General features: G+C 27.2%; 1 protein-coding gene and 1 long non-coding RNA gene across 2 annotated transcripts in view; both read right to left on the bottom strand.

Annotated features, from left to right (window-relative positions):
* Positions 1-22,851, bottom strand: part of LOC105849103 (IQ domain-containing protein H) — a 103,784-nt gene that overhangs the window by 68,995 nt on the left and 11,938 nt on the right. The gene's annotated exons all lie outside the window — the stretch shown is intronic.
* LOC136089442 (uncharacterized) lies at positions 9,788-14,028 on the bottom strand. Its single transcript, XR_010643056.1, has 2 exons — positions 10,223-14,028; positions 9,788-9,968 (listed from the first exon to the last, which is right to left on the bottom strand). It is a non-coding gene; the product is annotated as an uncharacterized LOC136089442 (long non-coding RNA).

The raw sequence follows: 22,851 nt of genomic DNA, 5'->3' as shown, positions 1-22,851 counted from the left end.
CATTTCCGTTTGCCGTTAAATTGTTTATTGTGCTATATATTTTATGAACTTCAAGCAGAAACATAAATTATATTTAATTTAAAAGAATTACAATCTTATTTGAATAAAATATATCATATTACACTATATTTAATTTAAATTTAAAATTGACGAGGAAACGTTTTTCTAAATATCATAACTGAAGTGGTCATTAAAATATGTCTCGGTTCGCAAAAATGTTAGCATTTAACCGGTTCGCATTTCGCCTTTTACCGACTATATATTCAAGTAAATAAATAGTATAAATGTCCAGCAAAAATATTTGAAAAAGTTTTGCAACAAGTCTTGCTGGACATTTAAATTTTTTTTTTTTTTTTTTATGTTAGTTATCTTGGTTCTCCAAGAAACCGGCTTATTACAGAACTCCTCGGCTTATTACAGGCTTATTACGGGCTTAATACGGGTTTTTACAGGTTTTTACAGGTATTACGGGTTTTTACAGTTATTTACAGGCTTATTACGGCTTATTACGGGCTTATTACAGAACTCCTCGTTTTATATTTTATGTTTAAATCTAAAGAAAATATATTATCTAGTATACTTATAAATCTTTATAACTTGCACTCTAAAAATAAATATGGTCATCATGTTGGTAAGAATATCCAAGAGCTATATGAAAAATTAAAATTGACAGGTTTTGTATTGCTTGTCATGGTCCTTTTCTTTGGAATAAAATAGTTTTACCTAAACTTTGATTTTTCTTTTAAATGGACTTATTCTGTTTAGAAAACGGAAAATGATACTCAAAATATATATATATATTTTAGTATTTTAATTGTGGTGATATATACTTTATTTTGTTTGTTTAATTACCTCTACATCTCAACGCGGTTAATGCATGTACTGGAAAATACACAAATTTTGCGTTTTTATAAAAAGGTTATGTTTCACTGCATTTTTTTAACCCGAATAATTTAAAAAAAAAAAAAAAATTTTTTTTTCTCCTAGCGCTTTAGTTTGTCTAAAATCAAACAAAGTTAAATTTTTTTTAAATTTCTCAAGTTTAGATATAAAATTTTGCTTTATAGTTGATGGACCATATTTTGGTATAAAATAGTGCTGCTCTCAATGAAGATAAAACATTAAACTGAGAAAACAACTTTTTCAAACAAGTTTTAAGTTATATGTTTAATTTCTAGCCAGTCATATGTCTGCAAACATATTAAAAGTCGAAAAAAATTAGTTATTTCAAGTTTAAAATCTGTTTTTTCCATTTTATATGAAAGTTTTTATTAGTATGAGTGTGAAGAACACACAAATTGACATACGACTAGTTGCCAATTTGTGTTAGTTTAAATAAACCTCTTAAGGTTTATTTAAAAGTCTAAGCTCAAAATTCAAATATTACTGTGATGTGAGCCATCCCTATTTTATAATGCCATAAAACTATTAAACTAAAATTCCGGTCTTTAAATTATCATAGATTAATATATATATATTTTATTTGAATTTATATATATTTTTCGTTTTTTTGTAGAAAATATATACGTATTTTCATACTCCATCGCAAAAGATATGTTAAGTTTTAAACTATATTAAGATATGTTAAGTTTTAAATATATATATATATATATATATATATATATATATATATATATATATATATATATATATATGTATATATATATATATATATATATATATATATATATATATATATATATATATATATATATATATATATTGTTTAAACTTAACATATCTTTTAAAACTTAACATATCATATTGTTTACAAACAAATGTTGCAGACCGGAAAAAAAATATGTTTGTTATCATCGAGAACAAACAAGACAAAAAAGTTTGAGAACTTGCATTAACGGCGTTGAGCATATTCTGGCATAAAAAAAAGTTCTTCCGGCAACCACGTTGATCATAGCGTAAAAAGTCTCATGAAGTTAGATTGGGGCAAACAAGTATGATGATGTCAGTTTAAGCAATACCAGAGTTCTAAATGCTGTAAATCTTAAACCTAAAAAACCTTAAGATTGCATACCTAAGGCCGTCTCAGTGGTCTCGGAACTTAAAGAAGCCCCGCGATTTTATATTACTAACAGAAATTAGCCAAGGTAACTAATCTAGTTAACTAATTACCATCTAGCAATTAAATTATATTCGAGTCATAGTTTGGTAGAACTCAGTCAATCTTATGTTTGTTCTGTAAATATGAACTATTAAAATAACTTTATAATTCTATTTAATATTTTGTTGCAGCTATGGCGCAATGTTAGAGTTCTGGCTCAGAATCAAGAGGTCCAAGGTTCGACACCAGCTCCAGCCTAATAAGCGATATTCATTAGGAAGAAGGATTAGCTTTCCTAAATTGAAATTCTGACCGTAAGGACTTCTGTAAGCACCTTATTAATCACAACAAATGTCAGTCTGTGTAGGTATTAGGATTCGACACACACATTGTGTTGCATTATGATTACTATAAAGAAAATAAAATCATTTTAAAAGAATTGTATAAAAAAGATCTCTATCAAAGAACCATTTTGTATCAAAGTATTATTTGTCTATGCAAATATTTCCATCTCGAGATCATTGGTGGATCCTAAATTGTAAACTTTGATCTGCATTTAATCCTAATCTATTATATAATAACTGGTTAAATGCTATACCGTTAACTTAATAACTGGTTAACCTAATAACTACCGTTAACTTAATAACTACCGTTAACTTAATAACTACCGTTAACTTAATAACTACCGTTAACTTAATAACTACCGTTAACTTAATAACTACCGTTAACTTAATAACTACCGTTAACTTAATAACTACCGTTAATTGTTTAAATGCTATACCGTTAGGACTTCCAGAAAAAAAACTAATAATAAAAAAATATCGTAAAATGGGGTAAATAGGGACAGCTTTTGACTGATTTTTTTGTTTGTTTGTTTTGTTTTTGTGGTTATTAAGGGGCTTCCAGAAGTCTTTACTGAGCACGGCGAAAGTTGAACTTTGAAATTTAACTGTGAAGTTCACGCTTCCTCGGACCTCTGGGTTTTGAGCAAGTACTCTACCCACTGCGCCACGGCTGCTCAAAATTGATCAAGATATAGTTTTGTTATATCATTTTTGGATGCTAGGTTTGACCATATACCTCTCCTATGAAACTATGCATTTTTAAATAAATAAAATTAATGGGTACCCTTTTTCGTTTTCTTCTTTTTTTATCTCTGTTTCTGTTGACCCCGTATTTTTTTCTCAAGTCTATCTGATATGATTATAATAGGAATACAGTTAAAGTTCATAAAAAAGGTACAGTTTTGAGCATCAAAAATACAGATTTTCAGAATAGTTCAACCAGAGCCGGCGCAAACTTTTGCGGGGCGGGTTCAAAAATTTTGTTGGTCCTGAATATGCCATAATTTATGGAGTTCCACAAGGTTCTATATTAGTACCTTTACTTTTTTTACTATACATTAATGATTTATCTGCAACATCAAACTTATTAAATTTTATTTTACTTGCATATAACTCTAATCTTTTTTATTCTCATAAAAACACTTTTTAAAGTATTCAATGAAGAACTAAATAAAGTAAATAGTTTATATGCAACAAATTATCTTCGAATGTTCAAAAAACAAATTTTTCCTTTTCCACAAACCAAACAAATCAAACGATATACCTCTTATTTTACCCAATCTCTTAATTAATAAAACTGACATTAAAAAGCAAACTTCTGTTAATTTTTAAGAAGTGAATTTTGATAAAAATCTATCTTGGAAAGAGCATATAAACTCCATTAAAAAAAAAAGTCTCAAAAAACATTGGCATGATCTATAGAGCAAAACCATTTTAAATTTTAGGTCCTTAAAAATTTATATTTTTCTTTTATACATAGTATAAAAGAAAATATATATATACAATTTAACTATATATTTTAATATATATTATAATTCAACTTACAGCAATATAGGATGGGCAAATACTCACACTAAGTTAAGAAAACTGTACAGCAAGCAAAAACATGCAGTTAGAACTGTATTTGGAGCTGGTGAAGCTGTTCCTTGTGAACCTCTTTTACGTAGACTTGGTGCCTTAAATATTCTCAAACTTAATATCCTTCTAGTTAGGTATGCGTAATTTTGGCGTTAACGGAAACGTTTTTCTCCGCCAAAATCTGTGCCACGTTTTTTATTTATTTTTATTCATTTTTTTATTTATTTAAATTTTCATGCTATATTTTTCTATACAATGCTTTTATCCGAAGATATTGTTGGCTTAGCATAGGAATAGCCACAAATAGTCATTACGCCTATTTCAAAGTAGCGTATGTTATTGACCAACATTTTTGAGTACAGAAGTACTACTCAAGCGCTGGCGGTAGCAGGATTTGAACCCGTATCATACAATAGTGCGGGTTTTAACTTTTCGTTTGACACTCTAACCAACTGAGCTATTCAACCACAATTTTAAATTTGTTTTGCGTTAGTGCTATTCTAATGTGTTTAGTGGTCTCAGTTTTATAGAATTTGATATCAACTTAAATATTATTTAAAAAGAAGAAGAGTTGAACTTTCTATTGGAGCTTGTTTTTTTTAAAGTTGCTAACGTTTCTATTCACTTTACTGTTGTTAAAAACTTTGTTGTTGATTAAGCCTAAAGCTTTTAGCGAAGGTATGTCGGTTCATTTTTCAAAACTACTTGCAACTGTTAAAAAACCTTTTTTCTTGCCACCTGCCAAATTTCATTCATTTGGATGCTCCAAAATTCAAATATTTGGATGCTCAAGTACACTTCTTGGATGCTCTAGATGGGTATACATTTTCGGCAAAACCAACCCTAATTAAACCATGGGGAGGAATTTGTTTATGTTGTTATCACAAAAATTTGTTTATATTGTTATCACATATAGTAAATATAAACATAACTTATATCATAAGAAAAAATTAAAAATTATTTATCAATTAAATTATTGTCATCTAGTAGTAAATAAGGGGTCATCCATAAAGGACGTCACTTTAAGTTTAACTAATGGCAAGAAGTAGGAGAATGTTGACTCTAGTGCGCAGAGACTTTAAGAGTAAGATAGCGACTTAGGTTCAATGAAAATCTCTGCGGAAGAGAGGTAATAAACTTCTACTTCTGGTTAGTAATTAAATTCTGAATGACGTTCTTTATGGACGACCCCTAAATACAGTTTATTATTTTTATTATCTTCATTGTTAATAAAATATTAATAATTAAAAACATCAGAAATATTATTTGAAATATAGTGAAAGTGAAATATTTGTTTAGAATGTCCTTATTTTACCAAGTGTATTACTTACACGTAAATTAAATAAGATAAATTTTAACTAAATTTATCCATTATTATCTTAAAAAAGTCAATGATAGACTAAAATCTATGAATAAATTTTTCAGGTTATCGTTTTTTTGTAGTGTTATGTGACCATTGAAGAAGTATTTTTTTTTTATGGTAAAGTTTAAAATTATTTAACGTCTACTTTTGCAATATCTTTAAAAATAAATATTGATTGAACAGCGAACAGCATTAGAAGTGGTAGGAATGGGCCTATACTTTTTATATTCACAAACAATGGTGAGTTATTTAAAAAAAATGCTCAACATGTTGCAGAGCAATATAGTCTCATAATTAGTATATTTTTACATAACTCAGGTAAAGTATATTTAAAAAAGATCACAAACTTAGGCAAAAAACTTTTTAAGGTTTGCAGACTCCAAATATTTTAATAAATTTTGTAATGAGCCTTTTATTAATGTTTATTCCTCATCATTAACAGCACATTACAAACTGTTCAAAGTAGTTAAGATACACTTTTGCTTATTCTTCAGTAGTCTCATCTTCTGACCATATGAATGCTTTAACTTCAATAACTATTGAACCTTTGACACCTGCTGTTTAATGCACAAAGGCATTAAATTATCAAAGTTTTTAAGGACAAAAATTAGTGACCTGAAAAAAAATGAAAAAATAAAACTCAAATATAATGGCAATTTTTAGTGATTTTTTGCTTAAAAAGTTTCTGATGAAGAAGAATGAGATTACAATTTTTTCAGTGGAAAATTTTTTCAGCCCATTGGGTTGGAAAATTTAAAACAAGCCGAAATCAATTATTTAAAAATTATTAAACGACAGGAAAAAGAAAACATACTGGCAAGGGCAAGAAATCTTACGGGGAAAAATATCTTCATTAATGAAGACTTTAGTGAAGAAACTCTGAAAATCCACAAGGAATTATTTGCACAAGCAAAAATGCATCGAATTCAATAGAAAATGTATAGTATAAGGTAGTATACAACCGCCTCGTCGTAAGAGAAATTTCGAATATAAGCAATGCGACGACAAACAAAGATACGTGAAAATAAATTTATTTGTATTGTTTTTTTTTTTAATTTATTTTAGTATATTGACTTTGATTAAAAATTATTAAACGGTCTAATAAGAAAATGAGTTTAATTAACAAGAATAATATAATAGTTAATGTTGAAAACTTAGAGCCTTTAATTGCCATATAATGGCAATTATTAGTGATTTTTTGCTTAAAAAGTTATATGTTTCTGTTTATTTATAAAAAGTTATATGTTTCTGATAGAGGAGAATGAGATTACAATTTTGAAAGTTTCAGAATATGGAAATATATATTAAAATCATAATTTATAACATGTTGTTATGAAATGTCTTAACGGGTAATATTCCAATGCTAAAATAGTATATAGGGCAATATATTGGTCATTTTTACTGATATTCTCAATAGCTGTACTGCTGAGCAAATGACTCGTAAACTAGTCATTATATAAGAACTGCAATAGCCAGATTGGGTTATCAAAAACAATCATCTTACTATAAAATTTTATGCTACAATAACAAAAAGTGTTCACATTAATAGTGCTCGCTTGACATCTAAAAAAAAGTAAAAAAAAATTTTTATTAATTCAACTCAATAAAATTTTTCTCAATTCAACTCAATAAAATAATAAAAAGTAAAAAACACTTTTTATTATTTTATTGAGTTGATTGAGTTGAGTTGACTACAATACAAGAAAGTATTCACATTAATAGCCCTCGCCTGTCATTTAAAAAAAAGGAATAAAAAGAAACACTTGATAGAATTTTTGTTATTTTATTGATTTGATTAGAATAATAATTTGTTAATAAAGCTAAAACTCTTTTTTAATTTAGCTGCTGCAGAACAAATTAGATATTTATTATATATATTAAAATTAAATATTTATTATATATACTAAAATTAAATATTTATTATATATATTAGTAGTGCTATTTTATTAGTTACTTATTTTATTTATTTTTTAAAAATTATTTTTAGACAGGTTAGTATAAGATTTTTGTAATTTTTCTAAAGTTACTATAATTTTTCAGATTTACCTTTTTATTGATGCCTCCTTACCACTGCCATAAGGCGCCAATAATTTTATGTGAAGGCCTCTATAGTAAGTTTATGTCTTAATTTTTTGTTCTTTTTTTTTTTTTTGATTATTTTATTTAGATATCCTTTTTATAAAATATAGGCTTGTCAAGATGTAATTTTATGGTTTGGTGCCAAAACCACCCTGTGCCTGAATCAAAATGGGTCTATTGTATATGAAGGCAAAGATTTCCCTAATTTTAAATTTCAGCCTTTTAGTGGCGGAAAGAATGGCAGAAAAGGTGGTAAAAGGAAAGGCAAAAAACAAACATATTTGTTAATCACTTATCTGTTAATTTATACATTAGGGTGTTGACTTCTTGGTAAATTTTTGGTATTTCCAGTTTCCAATATAAAAAACAGATGAACTTTGGTTTGAAAGTAACTAAAAAGTCATTGGTTTTATAGAGAACCAGAATTTATAGTGATTTCGAAATTTATCATCTTTTCTACTAAAATATTTTTAAAAAAAATATTGCAAACAAAATGTCATAAAAAACGACCTTTTCAATTTTTAGTTAAAAATTTTTGTTTTTTGTATATAAAACTTAGACAATTTATTTTTATTTAAAACCATTATTATTTCTGAAATCTCTATGAAGTTCTGGTTCTTTTTAGACTCAGGTTGATACACTTTTGAAGAAAAAAAAATTCAGGGATATATTGGAGCCAGTGTGTAATCAATGGTCATGGTGGGTGACCTTTTTCAAAAATTAAATAAAACCAATGACTTTTTGTTTACTTTCAAACCAAAGTTCATCTGTTTTTTATATTGGAAATCGGAGGTACATAGAATCCAACACACAAAAATAATGACGTTTTCTTGCTCCGGCTTTTAATTTTGTTTGTAAATTTACGTAGGTTGTAACATATCTTCAACGCTAAATATAATCTTCAAAAAAAAAAAATACGCATTCGAATCTTACACTTAAATTTTATGACGAAGAATTATTTATTAAAATATACCATAAGTGCTGTTACATATTGGGTATATATTTCTTATAATGTGTATAATAAATAGTAATACAATACAATTCACTAATATTACATAATTTGTCTTGCTTTCCATGCAAAATTGGTTTGTGTTGTTGAACGGAACATCTTGGTTTCTTCAGAAATTTCAGTTCCGTCTATATCTCCTAAATTTAAATGAAGATACAAACGTAGACCGTTTCTCTCACACTCAAACATTATTTAATAAACTTAATATTCTAAATGTATATAAACTAAACCTTTACCATATTCTTATCTTCATGTTTAAACTTGATAAAAAAATATCACCAATGTTATTTAATTCACTTTTTGAAAAAATAAACCACATATACCCTACCAGATTTTCAAAAAACAATTACATTCAATCCAAAACACATTATTCAGCAACCAAATTCTCAATTGCTAACCGAGGTCCTAAGCTGTGGAATACAATATTAAATAATGAGCTGAAATCTAATTATTCTTTAAACCAGTTTAAAACAAAACTTAAGCAATTACTGATGATACATGAAAATGAATTAAAGTTCTTCTAAAAAGCTTTTTAAACTAGCAAACAAAAACAAAAATTAACCTACTAATTACTCTTTAATATTATATTTAATATTCTAAACAATAGTCTGCTATTGTAAATGTATTTCTTATCTTATAAGTTTTGAATTTACAAACGATTTTTTTAAGTTTTATTATTTGAAATACTAATTACTAAAAATATTGTAAAATTTTATAATTTCAATTTTTATTAAAAAAAGTTATTGTAAATTCTTCTTGTAATATTAATACTTACCCAGTGAAAAAGCGCACATGGGATACGCGTGGATTTTTTCCATATGTAACCCATGTGGGGATTATTATTTTGTCCCATGTGGGTTTCATATGGTAAATCCCACATGGATTCCATATGGTAAATCCCATATGGGATACGCGTGGGTTTTTACCATATGTAACCCATATGGGGATTATTATTTTGTCCCATGTGGGTTTCATATGGTAAATCCCACATGGGTTTTATGTGGTAAATCCTACATGGGATATAGGCGGAAAATACTACATGTTATAGATCTTAAATGACACATATTTTAATCCAAATGGTATAAAAGTAGTCAATACTAGACAAATGAAAGTCCGAATGCTTCTATGATAATTTTTAAAATTCTTTTAATTTAAAAATTACTTGAATAGTTATTTAAAATTAATCATCAAAGCTTTCAGAGAGGCTTAACTTAATCTGGTATTTGCTACTTTATCCCATTTGGTATTCAAAATGTGTAGCATTTTTGATCTTTTACATGTGATGTTTTCCACTTATAACCTGTGGGATTTACCTTAAACTATTATGACGAAATTTTATAAAATTAAAAAACGTGTTGCAAAATGAATTTATTTTAAAATAAATGCTATTAATCAATACATCCAAAATGAATATTAAAAATATTATTTTTTCTTTTGCGATTTACACGCCGTTTTTTGTCGATTGAATTAATTAAATCGCTTCGGCTTGCGTAATACCAAGGTTTTTAGTATCTTCTAACTTTCTTCAAACATTTTCTAAAAAAAAAAAAAATATATATAAATATAAATATAAATATATATATATATATATATATATATATATATATATATATATATATATATATATATATATATAGAGAGACAGAGAGAGAGAGAGAGAGAGAGAGAGAGAAAGAGAAAGAAAAGAGAGAGAGAGAGAGAGAAAGAGAGCAATTTTAATTATTAGCTAGGTTGAAGTCATTAGTGACTACAATATTTCACAAATAATTATTTTCTAATTTATTACTTACAATGACTAACGTATTATGGGTAATTGAACACATATTATGCGTAATGAGCTTGAACCCATGAGGAGAATCCTGAAAAAAAGTGATCAATTAGGATAAGTAGTTAAACAAAAAAACAAAAACAAAAATGTAAAAACCTACTTTTTCAATGATATAAACCTTAGGTGCAATAGCCACTGAATGCAAAAGTATCTTTACTTTTTCGTCACACACACGGCCTTCTATAATAACAGGCCTTGACATCGCGCAAAATGCCGTAAAAACTGAAGGCCGATTAAACTTTCACTTTTACTTATATTGATATATTTTTATATTAGGTAGGGTGTAATGGCAGTCTATGTTTTCTAATAATAATCTCTAGTAAAGACGGAAATATAAAAAGAAAACCAAAAAATTGTTAAAAGATAATCATATTTTTCGTATTTCAAATTTCATTAAGAATATTTATGTAATATTAAATAGTATCAATAACAAGCAGAACTATAACAAAGTATATATCTATATATTAGAAAGATAACTGTATTTTTAATTTTTTCTTGCTAAAAATGGTAACAATAAAAATCACCAACAATAAAAAACACCAACCAAAAATCAAAAAGTTGAATTCAAGCAAAAAAAAAGTTTTATCAATATATCTCAACAGGGTAATTATTTACAAATCCAAACATATTGAGACATATAGGCTAATGAGAAAATAAAAAACATAACAAGTAAATAGCATAACAAATTACAAAACTAATTTTCACATAAATTATGATAGCTTTAGTATTTTGGGAGTGGTAATTAGAGAGTAATTCTTTAGCAGAATATTAGAATATACTCTGCATTGTTTTTTTGTGATTTTAAATTTATATTTAGCAGCAATGAACTGAAACTGAGTAACACAAAATGTTCTGCATAAAGGGTCAGTAGCACCTTGAAAAAAAAAAGCAAAATAATAACCATTAGATTAGAGTATCAGAAAGAATTTCAAGTCCGCCTCTGTTTAAGCTATACAGATAACTTCCATATTTATAATAATAATTGGTAGAATCATCATAAATTTTTATTTCGCTTTTTTGCACATAGCCAGCTATGTAAACTATAGCCACTAATGTAGATTTATTAACTGAGCTTTCAAGATCATGTATATTATCCAGAAGTTCTTTTTCATCAGTAGAAATATCTCTAAAACATATGTCACAAGTATGACCATCGATACCATCAACAGGAATGTCAAGTTGTAATATCAATTTAGTATGTTGAATATTAATTTTTTCAATTACAGATTTAGCATTTATAAAGTAAGTACCTCCAGATCCCTGTCAAAGCTTAGAAAAAGCTTTTTCAAGTGGATCTGTTGAAAACCAACCTAATAAGACATACTTTGCTCCATTACTCAACAAAGTTTCTACAAGATCAATAAAGCCATAACATGAATGCGCTATTGCATTGCTAGTATCTAGCGTAAGCTGTTTTACACGCTTACCTGTAGGTTTCATAAAATTTGACAGTTCAGCAATATCTCTTAACAGTTGTAACTGTTGATCACCAACTGAGTGGATTTCTCCGCATAATTCATTTCTAAACCAAATGCCAGCACCAGGTGCTTTGACACTAACAACATTCGAAAAAAAAATATTTTTTCAATAAATACAGCAGTACCTTCAAATGCTTTATTTTCAATCTCTGGATGCGTTCTTAATGTAGCTACTGTTTCTTCGCAAAAAACAGACAAACAAAACTTTACAGATTGTCTCTCTATTGGTTTTGGATAAACTGATTTAGCTGTAAGTTTAGAGAGTTTAAAAAGACTATTGCACTCAGTTTTATATAAAGTTTCTAAATCACTCCACTTAGCCAAAGCCAGTTCTTTATTGTTCAAAAATTGAAGTTCGCCAGTCTTTTCTGTCAACCAATTGTTTCATATAGATTTTAAGAGATGCACATAATCATACAATAAATATATACCTGATGTTGTTAACCATGGTTTACTATCAACTGTTTTAAACATTCCAAAAAATCTTTGATTTACACGGTTACCATCAGTAATTATTACCAGTGTCTTACTATTTTCAATATTATTTATCGTATCAACAATTTGTTGACATTGAGCAAACTGAAATTCAGAAGAACAATTTGCAACAGGTTGAGCTCTACATATAAATTCTGGACCTCCAAAAAGACATTTAATCATAAATGATAAAATTGTTTTAGCTAACTTTTCAGGGTAGTTTACTGCTTGACCAAACAAAGCACCTCTTTGGTAAAGTAATGAAGCTTTGACATAGACCTCATCAATTAGTAGTATGGAAGTTCTTTTCAATGTATTTAAATTCATAAAAACACTATTTATGAAACTTAGGTCCTCCATTGAGCTTATTTTTGAAGTCAATCATGTCCTTATACTTGGCAACTTGTAGTCAATACACAAACAGTCATATAAACTTCGTCACATAGCAAAATACTCATATGCTCTACATATAATATCTGAAGTATATAAAACTTCACCAACATTAACTTTTCTCATAGCATTAAGGTGTTCGAATAGAATATTTAACTGAAGCAAACTTTCTTTATTTTTTAAAAATCTAACTGCTTCAAATAAAGCTGATTTTGTTTTTATTAACTTTAATTTGTTTACAGCTAAAGATGAAATATTACAAGTTGTGCCATTATGGTTAGCTAAAAGTGAATAATCATTGAAAATTACTAAAATAAATAATGGAACACCAAGTTTGTACATTTTCGATTGTATGTGTAAACTTTTTTTATTAAGCTGGAAAACAATAACATCGTTATTATCACTTAACAAAGATTGAATATCGTCAAATATAAGTTCATCCTCTTTTAGAAAATCATTTAACTCATCTGGTAAAATGCTTCAAAAACCGCTTGAAGTTACAGTTTTTCTAACTTTACTTGCTGGTGTGGCTAAACAACTAGGCGGAATATTTTTAAAAACAGATGGTGGGTTTAAAGGTCGTTGCTTCCCATATTTGCTTTCAAAAGGTGCTTCATTTGGCCAATGAAGTTGAAATACTGCTGTATAGTCTGTAACAATAAAACCAGTTCTTGGGATAGCTTCACTACATCTTTTTCTCTCCTCTAGATTCTTGGGGAATTTATAAATTGATATTTTTGTTGTAGTTGAGTATTGATATTTTTGTTGTAGTTGTAATTGATATTGTAGTTGTAGTTGTATAAATTGATATTTTTGTTGTAGTTGAGATAGTTCGACTTGCAAAGAGATACACAGCATTTTAAAGGCATTTTAATTATTAAAAAAGCCAACCGTTAGTTTGACAATATTATTACCTTACAATGTAACGCCTTGAACCTTACAAGGTTATCGTCTTGAAGTTGCGCTATCTAATTTATAAACCAATCAAATTTTAAAGATTTATTAAAAAAGTGTGAACACAAACTTTCGTCTAATGTTGAAAGATGAAAATGTAAACACAGTATTAGGAATTGGCCTTCAGTTTATCAACTTTGTTGCGCGATGTCAAGGCCTGTTATTATAGAAGGCCGTGGTTACACATAATATAATATTCTGAAACTAATAAACAAACATCTAAATTTCTATAAGTAAATTTATTCTTTGATCATTGCCTTCATATCCTATCTTATTTTCAAATCATAATCTATTATGGTATTATTTATATAACATATCACAACAATATTATTAAATTTGTGATGTTCAAATATCATATGAACATTCTCTAACATGTTCATATGATATTTGAATATAGTTCTTGAGTATATTATCTGCAAACAATTGACTGATGCAAGTTCAAATGTTGTCAAAAACCAAGCATGCATGCACGGGACACTACAGTGTTCTACAAAGAAATGCTGGTTTGAAAGTCAAATTTTCTTTATTAAAAAAAATTATTAAAATAGGGGGAAGATAGGGAGGTTTCTGTAACTTTTTTTAGGCTCCAAAACTTTTAACTTTATATATAATAAGGTTCATAAAACTTAAGGGACCTACGAAGTACATTGAGGAACAAAAACAGGATAATTACAGAAACTTTTCAATTTTTAATCTGGAGTACCACAGTGTTATTGGGAATAAAGTCTCTGGGTCCAGTATTCAAAGTAATATGATCTAAAGTAATATATAAATTAATTAAAATGCTTTAAAATGCATGCAGTTATACATATAACTCCTGATAGTTAACTATATGTATAACTAGTTATACATAAAATTTTATACATAAAATTAGAGGTATTTACACCAAAAATGTGGTCTAAAAACTTCTTACTTTTGTTGCTTAAAACTGTAGAGGATCATAGGAAAAACAATCTAAATTCAGAAATTAGCTTGCTTATCTAAAGAACAATTTATGTTTTTTTTTTTTACTTTTAGTACTGTTGAGAATAAATGTATAATTGAACCAGAAAAAAATTGATGGTATATGCATTTTTTTTATATTATATTAACAATTCAGATATACCATCATAATATGATAACAAAAACTGACAACATTTTCAATGGGATATGGCAAAAAATTGACTGAGTTTGATAAAGGGTGAAGGTGTTCAATAAACGGGTCATCATCTAACATCATTATGCATAGATGACCCTATGATTTAGGTAAAATAAGTAATCAATTTGCATTATTTCTCATTTTAAAATATATATATATATATATATATATATATATATATAAATGTATATACATATATATACATATATATATATATATATATATATATATATATATATATATATATATATATAAATATATAACTTTTACTTTATTTACAACACCATTTGATATACAACAAACCCCTACAAAGCTTACAATAATTCAGTTAAGATTCAATCTGAGTTATTGAAACGTAATAAATTTAACATCAATAGAAAAATAAAGCTGTCGTCATTTAAAAGATAAAGGGTGTCAAAATATGTTGAAAATAAAATTGAGTTACTGATAAAATCACATTCAACAATGATAAACATTCTTACTGTTGTAAAAAATAGTACTAACTGATAAATTTGAACAAATAAATATAAAATTAATTAAAAAAAAATGAATAAATAAGAACTTTAACTTGAACTTTAACTAAATCTTGAATTTGAATTAATTGGTACTAATTTGTTCAAGCATAACCTTAAAAAATAAGTTTTTATAACAAATTATATGTATAACTAGTTATACATATAGTTAACTATCAGGAGTTATATGTATAACTATATGCATTTTAAAGCATATTATTTTATTTAAACATTACTTTAGATCATATTACTCTGAAAACTGGACCCAGAGGCTTTATTCCCAATAACACTGTGGTACTCCAAATTAAAAATTGAAGTTTCTGTAAATATCCTGTTTTTGTTCCTCAATGTAGTTCGTAAGTGCCTTAAGTCTTAAGGACCTTATTATATCTAAAGTCAAAAGTTTTGGAGCATAAAAAAAGTTACAGAAACCCATCTCCATCCTATTTTTTTCTTTTTTTAATAAAAAAAATTGGGAATTCTTTGACTTTCAAACCTGCATTTCTTTGTGGGACACTGCAGTGTCCCATGCATGCAAGATTGGTTTTTGACAACATTTCAACTTGCATCAGTTAATTGTTTGCAAATAATTTACTCAAAATCTAAATTCAAATAACTATTATATTATCCTAATAATACGTCTATTTGCACAAATCTTAATCTTATTTCTATAAAGAAAGATAAACATTATTCGTGGTACTTACATACTTGCTTGCCATTCTCTATATTAATATAAATTATTTTCACACAATATAAACGTAACGCAATGCAATGTCGATTTAAAAATTATTTTTTTAGTTTCCAACTTTCAAATTAATTCCCATGCAAATCCCACAGGAAACCCACGTGGGATTTCCCATGTGTGTAAATACCATATGGTTCCCACATGTAACCCATGTGGGATTACCCACATGGGTTTAAGGTGACAAATTTCCATACGGATACCACATGGGAAAATCCGTCCCACGTAAATCCCATCAATCCCACACGAAACCCACGCGGAACCCATGTGGGACGCGGTTTTATTTTTCACTGGGTATATATCATCTTATTTTACTAATCAGTTCTTAAATATAAATACTCTTTGAATTACTAAATATTTTAAACGTTATATATTTTATTTTTTGCATTTTGTTAAAACATTTTATTTGATGAATATGCATTTTTTTTTTGGGGGGGGGGGGGGGCTTAATGATAAGATGAATTTTGTCTTCTTCAAGCCCCAGTCATGTAAATATTTGTTTTTATAAATTACGAGTGTAAATTATTTTCAATCGGCAAATACAATACTAAAAAAAAAAAAAAAAAAAAAAAAAAAAAGATCATTACAGCATTTTAATAAATATTCATCTTCTAAATTATCATTCTAGTATTCGTGTAAATCATTCGTGTATTCGTGTAATTATCGTTCTTGTATAGAAAACCAAAAAGATTTTTACGATTTTCGTAAATTTCAAATCTTTTTTTTTGATCTTTTCAAAAGAGGTTTTACAATCGAAGAATGAAAAAAATGCGTAAAATAGATATAGTAAGAATTACAAATTTTGTTAACGTTACAATAAGAACGCGGATACTCGCAGAAGATCATAAGATCTTGTCATCAGGAACCGCCTTAATAAATTTTAAATAAAAAATAATCCTTTAATTCATATATAAATATTCACCCATAAATACATTTATAATTATTTACACTCATGGAAACATACAAACATATAAATATATATATATATATATACTTACACGTACATATATACATATAAGTTAAGATTAAAGATTTCGTATATATAAATTACGATAAATAATTTCTTAGGAGTATTAATAGTAAAACAAAACAAACTTAAAAATATATTAGAATGTTTTCAATTGAGAAAATAATTTTTTTCAATTTTCTTTTAAATAAGAAAATGATTCATTTATAAGAAAAATCAAAAAGTTTAAATACTACTTTGTTCCATAAAAATGCTCCTCTAAATGAAATACTAAACTTACCAAAATTAATTTTGAAAACTAAGGAATAAAATTTTCATCACGCAAATTGTATCTAATTTTAACTTTTATGTAATATAAATTGTGAAAAGAAATTGGAAATGTGCGAGTTTTACATTTAAACAAAAAATACAATTCATTAAAAATATTAAGTTGATATATATTAAGAATAATCATTTCATTTAAAAACATGATAAAAACAATGTTTAAAAATAATAAGTCGTGCAACGTATTTCTGTTGGCGATAAAGTGGTTCTAATTTAGTTTTGCTAACACTACCCCAAGCTGCATTAGCATAATTTTGATGGCAATGAATGAAAAAATGGTATAGCCGATTTAAAGTATGTTTATTTAGCATGCTTTTTACTTTGAATAGTATTCCTATAATTTTGTACATTTTAGAGGATAAGTTTTCAATGTATCTTTTCCATTTCAGATTTTCATCAATAAAAGCCCCTAAAAGGTTTTTGCCGTTACTCTTTTAATTTGCAAGTCATTTATAAAAAGAGCAGGCAATTCACTTGGTAGAAGATGTTTTTTGTAGTAGTTATGAAAAAGAGACCATTTTGTTTTTTCAATATTAAGAGAAAACTTATTTAATTTAAACCATTTAGAAATTTTAATTAATCCCATGTTTATACTTTGAGATTCGTTATTTTATTTAATATCATAAACTTGAAAAAATGTCTTTAAAAACGAATTTTAAGCTAACTTAGCACCATTAAAATCTATGTGTTTCCAATGAAGTAAAGATAATTGTACCTTAAAAGTAATGCAATTCGCTTCCGTAAAAAAAACGTTTAATAAAAGGTTTATTTTGATGTAGAATTTTTTTTGATGTCTGTGTTTATGGAGGAAAAAAATAGGAAAGTGATCAGAGACGTCACTTTTAATAATACCTTTTTTTAAAGATAAGTTAAAAACATCAGTTGTCATTATAATGTTTAATATAGAGGCTGATGTTGATGATATGCTGGTAGGCTTATTTATTAACGGTATCGCTCCAATTTCAAAAATGTCATTTAAAATTTTTTAATGTTATTATTGGTGTGGTATTCAAAATAATTTAAATTAAAATCACCAATTATGGAGTTTAATTACTTTTCGTGGAAACTTTTTTTAATTATGTCATTATGTAAAAATAATTAATTTGTAACATCAAATTTTGCAATCAATTTTTGAGTTGCTTCCTGATGAAAGATTTTCTTCAAATTTTGCATACACACTCTTGCTTAATGACAATACAATTTTCAATAAATACTTTTGCAATAAGTCAATTAATTTAGTTATTTTTAATTAAGTTTATTTTTTATATGGGAAGAATAATAATTTTTAAAATAAGTATATTATTTGTTACAACAGTAAACTCCCGTTTATTCGAACCTCCAAGGGGATGGAGAATTTACTTCGAATAACAGAAAATTCGAATAACTGAAAATCTTCCGTAAAGTGATTTATTTTAAGTTACAACCAAACTTTAACAGAAGTAGAGAATAAAAGATAAGAAAAGCCTTTGGAATAAGAGGCTGTTTAAGTCTTTACCTTCAAAAAATACAAATTTAAAATTAAAAAAATTAATTTTTTTTTGAAAAAATTGTCTATTTTCATTTGCGTTTTTGCTTCTAAAAAATGTTTATCAAACATCTTTTATACTAAGCTTAGCTATTGCCGAATTTCGACGCCGTTATTTTCAAAAGGAGACCAATATTCAATTAACTCTATTGCACGCGTAATCTTTGATAATTTGGGTTTTTCGGGAGCCAAATCGTTTGACTCTTCATCTATCTCCTCATCTACTTCAGCGCAATGATTAAAATAGAATCTAGAATTTCTCGATTAGTGATAGCAATTGCTTTGCTAGTACAAATTTTTTAGTTTGTCCTTTTTCTAAATCTTTAAGAGCAAGATACTTTTTTTTTGATTCTCAGAAATATTTTTTTCTTTGATTGTCAAAAAAGATATTTTTCTTTGATTGTCAGAAAATTTTTTTTTTTGATTGTCAGAAAAGATATTTTTCTTTGATTGTCAGAAAAGATATTTTTATTTTATTATCATTGTCTCCTTTTGTATAGATGCCATGTTGAAATTTCTACCACACTGCGTTGCAATTAGTTCAATTTTTTTATTATATATTAATTACATTATTTCGTTTGATATATTTTGATAATGTTCTGTAACGTTACGTTTTGAAATGCAATCAGGGTTGGATTAGCTCTTAAAAATGGACCGGGAAAACCATTAGTGACCGGCCTCATCAAATTGTAACAGCCTATTTACACTTTTTGTTTTTTTAAATGTCTTTTAATAATTTTAATAAAAGTATGGGTGACAGTTTTTTCTATTATCCAATTAACGGGGGTTTGTATCGACAGATGATTTCGCATCCAAATGAAACAGTCTGAGGTTTCTTCAAAAAAGGGACCTAGTTCTAATAAACGTTTTTTCACAAGTTTTTAGGCTTTGTTAAACTTTCTTAATTTTCAAGGAGATTTGGTTAAAAACGGCAAAAAGCGTATTAATTTTTTAGGAGAAACTTGTTACTCAAGGAGATAATTATTTTCAATCTTCTTGAGGTTATTTAATAAGTTTAAAGGAGTTTTTAATTATTTAAGGTTTTTAATGAAGAGCGGGAACCATGTAACACATTAATAAAATAATACAAATAAAGAGACCATTATGTTTAATAACTAATGAGGTATAATAATCTAAATTATTAAAACTTTTTCTAGTAAAGAACTATGTTTTCCAACTTCATCAATAATGTTGTCGAGTGTTAATTCTTCTAAAATGTCTTTATTAAAATTCATTAAGATCCAAGCATCCAAATTGTCAAGTGATAAACGATTCCGTAGACAATTTTTATATAATTTAAGGTAGAAAATTTTTTTTCACAGCCTACTTGGGTGCAAGACAAAGTCAAGATATATTTATAGGCCAAAAATAAATAGATATACGACTCCAAAAATAATCTGAAACTGAAACAAAACATTGAAACAACAAAGAAAACAATTAAAACAGCGAGTATTTGTTTTGCAGTTTTCTTGTTCAATTTCATTTTTTTCCAAAAATTGGAATCTTTTAAAACCGTAGAATTTCTAACCCTAGTACTTTACTAATTTTAAAAAGAGCATTTTTTGGTAATTTTTTTGAAAATTGACGAGGATCTAAACAAGAAAAATCTGAGCATATTTCTAAATGTTTAGCAAAACGTTGCTCAAATTTAGAAATAACTCTATGCATAGCTGTGTTATGAACATTAAATTTGTATAAGTCAATAACTGTATAATTTGCCTTATTGTTATTTCTGTTGAACTTATTTCTGATGGTTTAATTCAGGCCTGTAGCAACCGGGTGGGCAGCAGGAGCATTCGCGCCCCCCCCCCCCCAAAATAATATATTAAGTAAATAATTTTGAAGAAATTGACTAAAAAAATGACTTAAAAAAAAAACGTCCTTAAAACTATTTCAGGGTAGTATTCCCCCCCCCCCCCATATCATTTTTGTTCCTACGGCCCTGTAATTAACTGACAGAATATATAAGTTAAAAGTTGTAACTAAATGTATGCCTTAATGAACTAAAATGTGTGTAGTAATAATTGTAGTAACATATTACATAACAGGAAACCGGATAAAAATATGCTTAAATTTAAAAATACACAAATAGCATCGTGAGAGTCGAGAGCATATCTGCAAAAAAATTTAATTTTGATAACAAGACGTATTTTCAGAAATATACTTTGTTGACGCTTTAGTGGTTTCTTCTTTTAATATATTTATCTACCAGTTTTACGGTGTTCGTGACAAGTCATAAAATTATACTGTTATAATATCTTATGCTTATTATTAATAAGATATGAAGGAATTTCAAGTGGAAAAAATACTTTTTTTTACTTAGTACAGTAACAGGCGGAGGCCGGCGGCCACAGCCACATAAGTTTCCCGGCCTACCGGGAAATTTCCCGGTTTTCCAGAGTGCTAGGCCAACCCTGGTATTAATCGAAAAAAACTTCGAATAACTGACGGGGATTTTGTCAACAGGAGTAAAAAATGATTTTACTACTGTTGACAAAATTTCAAATAAATGCAGGTTTGAATAACTGATGGATATTTGAATGAGTTTGTTAAGGAAAACTCACGGGAAAGAAAGATTGCAGGAAATTTGAATAAGCGCCAGTTCGATAAAGCGGAAGTTTACTTTACTTAAACGTGCGTTCAGCTTAATCGGATAAGGCGTTGACTTTGTAAACGGAATGTGTGAGACCCGCCTCTTCCTGAATTTTTTTTTTTTTTTTACACGCGTATACAGCCGAATGTTAATAAAATAAAATAGTAATATCAGAAAAAAACATAACATGCAAAACATAAATCAGGCACAGTGGCGCATAATGAATACTAACAAAAATAAAAATTGCTATACAAATTTGATTTAAAAGATACAAAAATGAGCACTGTTTATTTAATAAATTATTTTTTGAATTGAACCTAAAATAAAATTAAAGTGCAGTATATTAATAATACTAAAACTTTGTATATTAATAATACTATCAGTATATTAATAATACTAAATACTATCAGTATATTAATAATACTAAATATTATCAGTATATTAATAATACTAAAAATTTGTAAAGGTTTTTTTTCTATAAACTTAAAATCAATCAAAATATATTAGTTAACGTTAGGTGTATGTTTTGTAATTTTTCATCAATTTGCTTATGCAACAATATAGTAAAGTTTCAAAATTCACCAGTGAAAAAAAAAACCGTCTTTCACATCTTCAACCTCAACACCTTCAGTGCTTTTAATGGTTATCATGGATCCAGGATAATGTCAACCTAGCCGACTCAAGAGCGCCACTTATATGGAAAGATATACATCAAGGTATCCTGTAATGAAAACTTTAAAATCTTTCAATTTTGTGAGCAGAAAATAATTTTATTTGAATGTTCCAGTTAATTGAAATTTTGACCTCATAGTGCACCAATAAAAACACCAGTAGAATGAGAACTACTCTATATGATTTGATAAAAATAAGTTCAAATGTAGCCTATGACCAAACTCTGGATAAAAGCTCAGTTTGATTATTTTACACATTGAGGATTTATGGCAGTTTTATTTAAGATTCAGATTTTTGTTAGTTATACCGCAAAAATTTACCAATTACTGTGATATTCGGTCACTATTTTCAAAATAATTTTTTGCGAGTGTTCTGCTATGTAATACCAAGAATTTTTATTATAATGGTTTTATTGGTCCTTGTACCATTTTCATTTTATAGACCAAAATATTAATTTGTTATTTAAAGCGTGGTTTGAGTTGGCTTACATATATATTGTTGTATATTGTTGATATATACATAGCATGAATATATCAACAATAAGTGGTATAAACTACTGCCTAAATGTAAAAAAATGCGAGAAAAAGGTGCAAAAGCTGGTCAAAGGACTACGAGTTGGCAAAACAAGCAAAAAAAATATGTCTCTGTTAACGAAAGTTTTTTGTTTGTTTTTTTCCACACATTATTTAACAACAATGTGTAAAAAAACTGCAATAAAGCAAGTTCGATATTGTTGTTGCATGATTACTTTTTTTATGCTGGTTTTCTTTTAACTTTGTTTTTTCAACTTTTTTTTTCTTTGGTAATTTTACTAATAACTAA

The sequence above is a fragment of the Hydra vulgaris genome, chromosome 13 (assembly GCF_038396675.1).
Source record: "Hydra vulgaris chromosome 13, alternate assembly HydraT2T_AEP".
NCBI classification, from domain to species: Eukaryota; Metazoa; Cnidaria; class Hydrozoa; order Anthoathecata; family Hydridae; genus Hydra; species Hydra vulgaris.
Note: the sequence above shows the minus strand (reverse complement) of the source record. Positions and strands in the feature narration are given on the sequence as shown.